The sequence below is a fragment of the Rhincodon typus genome, chromosome 8 (genome assembly GCF_021869965.1).
Source record: "Rhincodon typus isolate 14 chromosome 8, sRhiTyp1.1, whole genome shotgun sequence".
Lineage (NCBI taxonomy): Eukaryota > Metazoa > Chordata > Chondrichthyes > Orectolobiformes > Rhincodontidae > Rhincodon > Rhincodon typus.
Window position 1 is genome coordinate 28,854,370 of NC_063339.1, and position 13,334 is coordinate 28,867,703.

General features: G+C 40.7%; 1 protein-coding gene across 1 annotated transcript in view; it reads right to left on the minus strand.

Moving 5' to 3' along the window:
* ptpn21 (protein tyrosine phosphatase non-receptor type 21) overlaps positions 1-3,386 on the minus strand; it is an 89,988-nt gene extending 86,602 nt beyond the window's left edge. Inside the window, exon 1 of the mRNA XM_048600013.1 lies at positions 3,256-3,386. The gene's annotated coding sequence lies outside the window, so the exon portion shown is untranslated. The remainder of the gene's footprint in view (positions 1-3,255) is intronic.
* Between the last annotated feature and the right edge of the window lie 9,948 nt (positions 3,387-13,334).

The window sequence follows — 13,334 nt, forward strand, 5'->3', positions numbered from 1 at the left end:
TGAAACAATACCACAAACTTGTACAATACTGATGCAATGACTCATGCAACACTAACACTCATTATCATGCGGTTAATGTAATCCTGCGCATTTTATTATTACCATGCACTAATCGTTTCAATATTAAAGCACAATCAAATTCTTTAAGCCCTTGATAGTTTCATCCAAAACAAAAGAATTCCTTCGTTTCACAAGCTCATTATTTTACCATGATCAGTTTCTCCCAACCACACCTTGCCTTCCTCGTCCCTCCAAAATTCAAATCCCCTGAACAACTGAAAAGGAAAAAGATTCCACATTTATAGCATCTTTCAGAAACTCCAAAAGTAACAAATGATGAGGACACACCACATTGTTACCTCACTGTTATTACAAGGTGCAGGTCTTGAAGTTTTCCCTTGCCTGACTGATGTTCTAACTACAAAAAACTGTCAATGACCAGTTCGACAGGGCACTGATGAGACCACAACTTGAACACTGTGTAAAGGACTAAAATTATACAAGGATGAAAGTAAGTGTATAAAAGGAAGTTCAGAGGAGGTTTACTAGAATGACACCTGATTGGACAGGTTGCCTTATGAGGAAAGGAATGATGCAGCAGGCTTGAGGCACCGAATGGCTTACTTCTGCTCTTAATTCATATCCTCATATGTTTCTATGACTCTATGACATGCCACAATTTCCATACGCAAATAATTAGCATTGCTTTTTTATAGCCATCAACAAAACAAGCTGAATTATGAAAACAAGCAAATGATTTCAACAATGTGTTTATTTTCTGAAAACTGAACATTAATACTAAATTGCTTGCTTAAGACACAGTTACTAAAATTTACAGAACTTGCAAGAGATATAACCAGGTTATTACCTTTCTCCCCTCTCACACATAGACAACAACAACACAAACACATCCAACTGAGAGCAGACACTTCTTGATATATAGTTACATTTAACCTTTCCAAAATTATTTGAGGGAAACCTAAACAGATAGTATTTAAGATGTAGACTCAACATGCTCTGGCTTCACAACTTAAAATAACTCTGTTAAAGCTCAGTCTAAGACAAACTTTATAAATGGCCTGAAGCCTGCAAGTAAATGCAGTGGAATGAGGATGCAGCTCAAATACTGTCAAATGAATCGGATTAGAAGATATACATGAATCTGGAACATCTAGATGCTGAAATGTTTCAACTTTAGGGTCTTTCACAATGGGGTCAATTGAGTGAGTTGAACCAAAAAGATTTCCTCATCCATACATTGTTAAATTAAAATCTGATGTTTAGGTTTTTTTAAAAACAGTAATTGTATGTATCAATGACTGCATATTATCCTTTCAGGAAAGTTATGCTGTAAATACAATCACTTGCTGTTAGCATAAAAGTTTTATTGAACTTTCTAAACTTAACAACATTAAGTTCCATAAAACAAAACCTCTTCAATTAAACTCTCAAAACACCTTCAGTTTTCCTGCTGACTTTCAGCATGGATCAAGAGTACACTGGGACCTAGCTTTAATATGGTTCACCAATTATAATTTAAACAATGTGAACCACGTCGTGAGACTGCGTCATTTCACAGTTGAATCTTTCGCAGTGTCTAACATACAAGCTTGATGCAGTACTGCAGTCATATCCTGATAGTTTCAAGGCAAGGTACTCCAGAAGAAGTGAATAAAGTAAGTGCTATGTAAAATCAAACAAATAAATAATTTTCTGTTTCTGAAGGAGGGTCTAGGCCCGAAACGTCAGCTTTCCTGCTCCTCTGATGCTGCTTGGCCTGCTGTGTTCATCCAGCTCTACTCCTTGTTATCTCAGATTCTCCAGCATCTGCAGTTCCTACTATCTCTATTTTCCATTTGAGAGAGAGTCACTGCATTCACAAAATAAAAGTCAAGTTTTTGTTATAGTAAACTGTGTTAGAACAGTAACATTTATTATATAATGCCTTTAACAAAATGGACATGTTTCACAGGAGCATTTTAAAAAAAACCAAAGTATGAAACTGCCACATAAGGAAACACTAAGTAAAATGACCACAAAACTTCCTTATGACCAAACTTAAAGCCTTAAAAGGAGGAAAATTAGGTTGCAAAGTTAGAACGATGCAGGGAGGGGGATTCTAGAGCTTAGGATCTAGACAAAGAAAGGCAAGGTCACCAACTGTGGAGCAATCATTACTGGAAATGCACATGAACCCAGAATTAGAGGAGGTCTGATATTTCAGAGGGTAATGGGGTTGGCAAAGATATTTATAGTAGGGTCCTAGTCTATACACAAATTATGCCAACAAACTTAAAAAGTTTGGAAATGAACAAGAAAAGCGGCCAACATTGAAAAAAAAGACTTACCCAAGACAAAAATAGCACTGCAAAGACTTAGAAGAAAATTGGATGGACGCTTGGGGGCTATAGGAAAAGACACGGAACGGATCTATTTACAGTGTGTCATGGCCTCAATGTGTTGAATGATCTCCTGTACCATTCCATATGACTTTACCATGTTAAAGCACAACAACCGGATTGAAATCGTGCTTAGTAAGCACTTTTTGAGTTGTCAATTTCTAACCAATCTAGAAGGGCTTTACTTCCGTTTGAACAAAAAAATGCACAACATTTCATTTCATGCCAAGACGAAATACACTAGGAAACGCACGTCTAGTCCACCCTGGCTCAAAACTGTATTAGGGCAAATTAAAATGAACACTGTGAACATTGCAACAATGAATCGTGCTAATTCTGAAACGACCAAAGTTTTTTTCAAAGTACCTGTTAAAACATCTGCTCAAAGAAGCAGCAAGATCTAAATAACTACACTTTCCTACGTAATACTGCAGACAAAAGTAAAGTTGGAGGCATTAACAGGTGCAGACATTTAAACAGTGTTTCAGTTGACTGACACCACATATCTCAGTGCAAACACTGCCAATCTCGTGGACAATGTGATGGCTGAACAACAGCATTCCTGGCGAGTTTTGTAAATAAGAGAGCGATCAGGAAACCTACGCCCAAGTGTCACACAGAGGAAACCTCTCCCTTCCTATCTAAACCACACAATTAAAGCAACAAAATGTAACACCCTCATACTCCATCGCCTCCCTCCCAAGGGGAGGATAAGAGGGAAATCTCCGTTCACCGTTAATCTTCGCTCAAGATAACAAGCGAACCGAATGCACTGACGACACTGTCAACATATTCTAAGGCGGGGGGAGGGGGAGGAGATAGACGGGATCCTCCAGCCACCTACGACCAGATTTACCTTCTTCACATGTCCCAGAAGAATCCCTTCTCGAAGCTGCTCCAACGAATAATCACCCACCGGCCGCATACCTCCCCATTCCGGTAATTGTCCCTCCGCGCCGCCAACCTCCTCAGCACAACAATATCTCCGTCCGCACGAACCAGCACACGCACTTCCACCCCTCCCCCATTCACGCCCACCCCAGGATTCCTCCGCCGCACTACTTTAAATTCCCATATTTTCGTTTCGCACTTTGACCGTTCATACATTTTGAGACGGAGCGGGTGTGGTGAGGAGTAATGCTCTTTGTGATTGGTCTAACAAACATTTTACTTCCACACAAATATTTAACGCGTGTGTTTTTTCCCCTCTAAGTTGATGGTATTTAGTCCTAGCCTCCCACTTCGTGAAGTGATATTGGGAAGTGGTTGTAGCTTTGAAGAATCCATTACCTCAGACAACTGAAATGTAATGGACACAGAGAATGTATGGCATGGGACAGACAGCTGGCTTCAGGGCTGACACTGGCATTAAGCTGCTTGTCAGAAACATATGTTGTTGCTACTTTGATAGTTCGCCGCTTCTCCCATCAGCGCACATGGGTTTATGATTAAGTCAATATGATACAGAGGCTGGAAATCTGAAAAAAACCCCACAAAGTTCTGGAAATAATCAACTGGTCTAGCCGCAGCTGTGGAGAAAGGGGGAGAGAGAGAGACACAGTTCTATGCAATGCATAAAAATGGGGCAATTGCCAAGACATTTATTTACATACAATGACATCAGGAAATACCTTGGTGCACACAGTGTACGAAGATATTTATCCAATCATCTTCTTTTAAATGAAATTTAAAAATGCATGTAATATCATTGGTCTGTTACTAAGGAATAAACAAAACTCCCTGTTCCAATTTTGCTTGTCTCAAAATGTGCATTGGACACAATCTTTAAAGCGTCCAGGTCTTCCAACGGTATACATGCAAGTTTTGATCAGTTGATCACATGCTAATTTTACTGCAGTGATAATTTCTGCTGATGTGTCATGTTTATTGGAGAATGATTAACCTCTGGGACTGAAGGATGTTAAGTTTCAAAGTGGACCATCATAGAGAGATATACATGGAAACAGACCCTTTGGTCTAATTCATCCATACCAACCAGATATCTTAAATTAATCTAGTCCCATTTGCCAGCATTTGGCCCATATCCCTCTAAACCCTTCCTATTCGTATACCTATCCAGATGCCTTGTAATTGTACCAGCCTCCACCACTTCCGCTGACAGTTCATTCCATACACACACCACCCTTTGCATGAAAAAGATGCTCCTTAGGTCCCCTTTAAATCTCTTCCCTCTCACCTTAAACCTATGCCCTCTAGTTTTGGACTCCCTGACCCTGGGAAAAAGATCTTGACTATTCACCCTATCCATACCCCTCATGATTCTATAAACACTATAAAGTCACTCCTCAGCCTCCGATGCTCAGTGGAACATAGCTCCAGCCTATTCAGCCTCTCCCTACAGCTCAAACCCTCCAACCCTGGCAACATCCTTGCAAATCTTGTCTGAACCCTTTCAGGTTTAAAAACATCTTTCCTGTAGCAGGGAAACCAGAATTGAATGCTGTATTCCAAAAGGGCCTAACCAATGTCCTGTATATTCACAACATGACCTCCCAGTTCCTATGCTGAATGCACTGTCTAGTAAAAGCAGGTGTACCAAATGCCTTCTTCATACCCTGTCTAACTGCGACTTCACTTTCAAGGAACTATGAACTTGTACTCTAAGGTCTCTTTGTTCAGCAACACTCCCCAGGACTTTACCATTAGGTATATGAGATCTGTCCTGATTTGCCGTACCAAATTGTAGCACCTTACGTCAATAGATTTAACTCCATCTGCCACTACTGATCAAGGTCTCATTGTACACTGAGGCAATCTTCTTCGCTGTTCACTACAGCATCAATTTTGGTGTAATCTGCAAACTTATTAACCATACCTCCTATATTCACATCCAAATCTTTTATCTAAATGAAAGAAAACATGTACCCAGCACCAGTCACAGGTCTTCAGTCTGAAAGGCAACCCTTCACCATCACCCTCTGTCTCCTACCTTCAAGTCAACTTTGTATCCAAATGGTTACTTCTCCCTGGATTCCATGTGATCTAACCTTGTTAACCATTCTACCATACAGAACTTTGTTGAACACCTTACTGAAGTCTATATAGACACCTTCCACCACTTTGCATTCATCAGTCTCTTTGTTACCTCTTCAAATAACTTAATCAAGTTAGTGAGACATGATTTCCCACTCACAAAGTGACTATCCCTAATTAGTCCTTGCCTTTTGAAATACATGTAAATCTTGTGTCTCAGAATCCCCTCCAACAACTTGCCCACCATTGATGTCTATTGTTCTCTGGCTTTTCCTTACCATCTTTCTTAAATAATGGCACCATGTTTGCCAACCTCCAGTATGACAACACCTCACCTGTGACTATTGATGATAGAAATATCTCAGCAAGGGGCACAGCAATCACTTCCCCAGCCTCCCACAAAGTTCTGGGGTACATCTGATCAGGTCCCAGGGATTTATCCACCTTCATGCATTTTAAGATGTCCAGCACCTGTAATATGGACACTTTCAAGATATCTCTGTTTGTTTCCCCACGTTCTCAAGTTTCCATATCCTTCTCCATAGTAAACACTGATGCAAAATACACATTTGATAATGCACCCATCTCCTGCGGTTCCACATATAGGCAGTCTTGTTGATCTTGAAGGGGCTCTGTTCTCTCCCTTATAACTCTTTTGTCCTTAATGTATTTGTAGAATCCCTTTGGATTCTCCTTTACCCTATTTGCCAAAGCTATCCCATGTCCCCATTTCGCCGTCCTGATTTTCCTCTTAAGTATACTCCTACTGCCCTTATACACTTTTAAGGATTCACTCAATCCCCGCTGTCTATACCTTACAAGTGCTTCCTTCTTTTTCTTGACCAGAACCTCAATTTCTCTAGTCACCCAGCATTTCCTACACTTTACCAGCCTTGCCCTTCACCCTAGCAGGAATATATTGTCTCTACACTTTCATTATCTAATTTTTGAAGGCTTCCCACTTTCCAGCTGTCCTTTTACCTGCGAATATCCGCTTCCAATCAACTTTTGAAAGTTCTTGCCTAATACTGTCAAAATTGACCTTCCTCCAATTTACAACTTTAACTTTTAGATTAGGGCTATCCTTTTCCATCAAGTTGACAATTTGTGCACTCAAGTCCCAAGTTGTCAAGCAGGCCAAGTCAAGCGCACTGAATGTTTGGACGTTGACCAGCTCTCCAACTTTCAACACTAGCCAACGATTTAGCAGCTCAATTAAAGTGAAGTTTGGCTTTTTGACATTTCACTTTGACTACTGTTACTACTTCTGTTACTACTTCTGGCTTCAATAGTTTTTTTAGTTGTTGGGAGAATAGTTAGTCACAATTACAGTGGGTCCACACTTAACATTGTCCTTTTTAGCGTTGTTTTTCTTTAACATCCTTTAGTTATCAGGACCAGAAATCCTGTTGACAACCAGAAATTAATTTTAACCGTTTACTACAGGAGCATACCTGACCCAATGGGTGTCATTTTGGCATGGTCTCTCCCTCATGAGGGCACTCCCTTGTTGCACCACTGCCTGAGGTTTTCACCAGGGAGCCCCCACCCACCAGGCCTCAGACCATCCACCAGAGTATTGCCCCTGGGCTCAAATGGACACAATGAAATCTCCCCTCCAGTCCTGCAGGCCACCAGCTGCAGCCAAGTTCTGATCTCAAACCTTTCTCCCAGACCTATAGGAGCTGGCTACAATGACTGGACAACAGATCCCCTCCTGCTCTGGCCTGCAGGGCATGGCCACTTCGAAGCTCGGCTGCCTAACCTTCCTCTCCCCTCTTTGTACAAGATGGCAGCAGAAATGTTAGGGTTGCAACAGCAGACAATGGCCCATAGGTGGCGGAGCAAATCAGGAGACCTGGTGAACTCAGTTGTTCAGATCCTGACCAAAGAGGCCACCAGCTTCTGCCCGCAAGCCCGGATAAAAACCAGCAGCTCCTATAAAAACCAGCAGCTCCTGCACACTTCCCCACTGGTCATTAATCACTGCAGGAATGCAGCAACCCTGGTCACAATCGTTAAGAGGGGAGAAAATGACAGTGAGCCAGCTGTGACCAACAATGCACCAATCAGGAGAAGTGGGGAGGAAATTAATGCTCTGCAGTCAGATAAGAAGCACAGCTCCACTAAACAGTGGCCCGAGTGGACCCCTGAGGCATGGGCAGCCAGAAAATAGGAGCTTCACAGTCTCCTAATTAGACATAACCAGGCAGTGGCCACAACATGGCTAGGAACAAATGACTGGTCCAGCAGACAATAATGTGCCCAATGAACAAAGGCCACTTGGTGCAAACCCTGGGTAATGTCCTCCTGGCTTCACTACAGGAGGTGCTGTAAGTAAAATGTTATAATTCTGTTGTATATATTTAAATTGCAATTGTTACTTTATTTACTATTGTAGGAAGTACAGGTGGTATTGTATTTCAGTTTCAAGAGTACAATTATGTTTATTTTCTGCTAATCAAGGCCCACAGATCCTAACTCCAACTTTAACACTGATTACAATGACAGTCAATTCTTGATTTAAAAGTTGTGATTTTCAGGAATGCAACCCTGAGTTTAAAGCAATTTTCAAGCCTTCAGCAGGTGCATTTCTCCACCCTAAAATTACCTTCTACACATCTGTGCTGGATATAATTGATTTTTGACAATTTTCACTATTGCATCATCCTTTCCATTTGACTGGAAATAGTGTAATGCTAAATTTCCTAATCAATTGTGAAGTGTCTGAATTGAGGACCATGAACACCATTATCACTTATCACAACTCAAAAATGCCATGGTAATCAAAATGTGCTTTCAGGTGTTTTACAATCTCTTTGGTAACTGTTGATGTTAGCAGATCTAACTCCCAGTCGTCTAAATAGTAATGACTATGATGAGATCATCAGTTCCTCTGACAGTGGCCCACTCCAAGCTTTGTCCATGGTCTGTATGAAACATCATTGACAGCTCCTTAACTTTCTTAGCTCATTACAAGCACTCCCACCACGGACTCCCAGCCTCAGACACAGTGCAGACCTGGTTGGTGTGGTGGCCTCCTGGCCTGGTGGGGCGATCTCTTTTAGAAACATAAAAGAGAGGAGCAGGAGAAGGCCATTTGGCCCTTCGAGCCTGCTCTGCCATTCTTCACGATCATGGCTGATTGTCCAACTCAATGGACTAATCCTGCTTTCTCCCCATAACTTTTGATTCCATTTGCCCCAAGTGCTATATCTAGTTGCCTCTTGAATACATTCAATGTTTTGGCATCAACTACTTCCTGTGGTAATGAGTTACACAGGCTCTCCACTCTTTGGGTACAGAAATGTTGCCTCATCTTCGTCCTAAATCGTCTACCCTGAATCCTCATACTGTGACCCCTGGTTCTAGGCACACCCACCATTGGGAACATCCTCCCTGCATCTACCCTATCCAGTCCTGTTAGAATTTTATAAGTCTGTATGATATCCCCCCTTGTTCGTCTGAACTCTAGCAAAAACAATCCCAACCTAGTCAATCTCTTGTCATACGTCAGACCCACCATGCCCGGAATCAGCCTGGTAAAACCTTCGCTGCACTCCCTCGAGAGCAAGAGCATTATTCCTCAGAAAAGGAGACCAAAACTGCGCACAATATTCTAGGCGTGGCTTACCAAGGCCTTGTATAATTGCTCTTGGTCGGCATGGTGCTGTTTCGGTGGTACACGTTGGTCTTTGGCCTCAGCATCAATTTCCAGTCTCAAGGTGATTTCTTGAAGTGCAGTCCCACCATGGCTAATCACTTAGGAATGACTGTAATGTTTGAACTTCCAGCTTTATTTCTTTATTTTCTACTTAAAACTAAAAAAAGTCTGCAATGTGTAACTTTTAACGTTATTTTGTAGATTTTATGTTACTTTATAATTACTGCAATGTTTAACGTTCAACTTTGTTCTTTTCTTTTACATCATTCTTAAGATTTTGTACCTAGGTACTTGCACCTAAGATGGCACCTTGTGTGGCATCATTATACACTTTTCACTGTACTCCTGTTCGATTGTACTCAAGTACAAGTGACAATAAAATCAAATTAAAAAATCAATCAAAAAACAAAAAGGATCAAGGATCAAATTTTACATCAAAGTTATTCAAGGAAATTATGGTTAGCTTAGGTGTAACATAATTTAAATCAACTGCATACCATCCAGAATCGTGGGGAGCATTAGAGCAGTGACATCAAACTTTATATTGAGGGCCTATAGTCAACTGTCCAGAGGATTGGGATAAAGGAATGCCATTTGTACTTTTTGCAATTAGGGATGTGCCTAAGGAATCAACTAAATTCATTCAATTTTAATTAGTTTTTGGGCATGAGGTAAGAGGACCACTTAAATTAATTAAGGCAAAGTTGGCAAATCAGCCTTCAGAGATTATGTAATTAGACTACGTGTCAAATTTTAAGGAAAGATTAAACAGAGTGGGTGAGTTGGCTAGACAGTATTTAAAAGTAGCATGTGATGAAACAGGAAGCAGACAGAAATCAAAAATTGAATCAGAGCTCCTGTGATGCTGCTTGGCCTGCTGTGTTCATCCAGCTCTGCACCTTGTTGTCTAGAAATCAAAAATTTGCAGTTTCACTCATGGGGATAAAGTGTTAGCATTATTAACAGTGGTAGATGAACCTTTACAGTCCAGGTTTAGTGGGTCTTATCAAATCAAAAGGAAATTGAGTAAGGTGAATTATTTGATATGAACACCAGATAAAAAGAACATGCACAAACTGTGGCATGTGAATATGTTCAAATGGTATTTTAATAGGGAAGGAAAACAAAAGGAGAATGTGTTACTTGTTACAGCAACTCAAAGTGAAGAAACAAATCTAGATGATTCTGAATTTGACATTCCTCAAAATAAATTGGACAAAGAGGAAGTTCTCAAATTTCAATAAATTATTGAAAATTGGAATAAATAAATTGGAAAAACTATCCAGAGGAAAATCAAAATGACCTGAGTTATTACAATCACATGGAGACATACGTAGGAATAAGCTGGGAAGAACTAAAATGATTATGCATGTTGTAGATATAGGAAGTGCTACTCCAAATAAGCAACATCCTTTTCGGAGGAGATCAGGGAGGAAATAACAGATGCTCTGAGAGTTATTTTCCAATCTTCACTAGACACAGGTGAGGTGCCAGAGGATGAGAGGAATGCAAGTGTGGTTCTGTTGTTTAAAAAGGGTACAAAGGAAATGATAAACAATTATAGGCCAGTTAGTCTTACTTTGGTGATTGACAAATTATTAGAATCAATCTTGAGAGACTGGATAAACTGTCAGTTAGAAAGGCATGGACTAGTCAGGAGTAGTCAGCATGGCTTTGTTAAGGGAAGGTCATGCCTCACAAATTTGATTGAATTCTTTGAAGAATTGACTAGGAGGATTAATGAGGGTGGAGCAGTGAATGTTTTCTACATGGATTTTAATAACGCATTTGACAAGGCCCTGCATGGCAGACTGATTAAAAAGTAAAAGTCCATGGGATACAGGGTAATGTGTCAAATTGGTCCAAGGTTGACTTTGGAACAGGAAACAAAGGGTAATGGTCAATGGCTGCCCTTGCAAATGGAAAGCTGTTTCAGGTGGTTATCCGCAGGGCGTGGTGTTGGGACTCCAGCTGTTTGTTTTGTACATTAACAATTTTGACTTGAACGTGGAAGGCACAATTGTGAAATATGCAGATCACACAAAAGTTGACCATATAGTGAATAGTATAGAGGATATCTGTAAGCTCCAAAATGATATAGATGGGTTGGTGGAGTGGGCAGGATAGTGGCAGATGGAGTTCAACTCTGACAAGTGTGAGGTAATGCATTTAGGGAGGTCAAACAGTGAAATGGAATATACAATAAACAAAATATTATTGAGAGAGTAGATGAAGTGAGAGATCTTGGCAAGCACAGGTCTGTAAAGGTAGCAGTACAGGTAGATAAGATTGTAAAGAAGACATATGGATGCTCTGCTTTATTGCAGAGGCATAGAATACAAAAGTAAGGATGTAATGAAGAAACTGTATAAGACACTGGTGAGTCCACGATTGGAGTATTGTGGGCAATTCCAGTCACCACATTACAAGAAGGACATAAATGCCCTGGAGAGAGTGTAGATAATTAATAGAATAGTGCCAAGACTGAAGAATTCTAGCTATGAAGAGAGATTGGGGTTGTTTTCCAGGAACAGAGAAGGCTGAGGGGTGACACAAATGACACATACAAAATTGAGGGATAAAGATAAAGTAAATAGGAAGAACATGTTTCCCTTGGCAGAGAATTCAACAAAACAGGTGTCATAGATTTAAGCTAAGTGCAGAAGGAATAGAGCGGACATGTGGAATTATTTTAGTGCAGAGGGTGGTGCTTATCTGGAATTCGCTGTTTGGAACCTAAACTCTATTAAAAAGGACTTGGATCTGCACCTTGTGATGTAAGTTGCAGGGCTATGGGTCATATGCAGGAAGATGGGATTAGAAAGCCGGTGGGTCAGCATGGGTAAGATGGGTCGAATGGTACTCTTCTGTGCTGTATCATTTCTTGTTGTTCTATGCTATTCTCAATGTGACAATATGACTTAGTCTAAGAAGACCTGTGCAGTGGACACTGTTGTCATGGACAGATACATCTGCAGTAAGTAGGTTTGTGAAGATGAGGGTAAAAGACTCAAATTCAACATTTACCACCACCATTCTTACACAAAGTCATTTTCCAAATGACAGTTTTGGAGAAATGCACAATGCAAAAGTGAGTGGCATGAGATAAGTTTACGTGTGTTTTGGCACAGTCAACACACCCAAAAAAAAATCAAAACTTAAAATGCCAAAAGCTAATGCTTGAGCATTCCCTTTAGCATTTATTTTCTAACCATTTTATTCATTTCTTAATTTTTTACAAGAAGACCATCTCAGATTCACCAGCAATCCTGATGATGGAAGTTTGGGTGGGGATCGGTTAATGTGCAATCATCTGTACAGGACCTTTCACAGACCTATGCAAATGAGAGTTAACCATTGAGGATGAAACCATTATGCACACTGAAACTTCCAATGTGTGAAGGATACATTACTGGAGGTAATGAAGGGTAAACAGACTCACATTGTGCTATTTGACATATGCATGCAAATCAATGTTAAAATAGTTTCAGCATCAGGCAAGGGATGAACCAGTCATGGGTGACACAGGTTGCACCACTCCATGTATAGTTGGTTGCAGGCAGCCTTTCAGCCAAGACAGGAACAGCCTGATAAGGCCCAAAGTTGTCAATGGCTATGACAATATGGCAAATATAAAGCATATGTTTCCTTCCTGCCTTTTCTTCACAGACCAGTAATTCCAAGCCAGATGTGAGAAACATTGAACCTGGCAACAATCTTTGTATCAATTAGACTAAGAAAATTAATTAGGAGGAGGAGGAGGAAAAGGGAAGATCAATGACAACATCATCAGAGATATGAGGCCCAGGGAGCTGCAGCTTACTTTGCATGACTAAAGAATACATTACCTATGTCTGAAGCCTCTGGGGAAACTTTATGCCTATAGGGCTGAGGATCGCAGCAAATGGGAATTCCTGATCATTGACTCCTTTCAAACTTCAACTGGGACTTGTGCAGTGTCACTCAAATGGCAGCCCACAAAAACTTTTGTAAGGAAAGCAATGGAGTTTGTCCAGCTTACCATGGACCCAGAGAGCCAAGGGGCGTGAGCCATTGGATTTGCAGTCATCGCTGGGTCTCATCAGGGACAAAGGATCATTGACTGCATATGTGGCACACAGAGCTCCATGACATCACCCAGCTAGAATCATGAATAGGAAGCAATTTCACTCCCTCAATGTCCAACTTGATTGTAACTAAAACAACATTCTTGCAGGTGTACGTCTACTATCCAATACTTACATTCTACACAACTCCCAGATTCCAAGAACGATTGC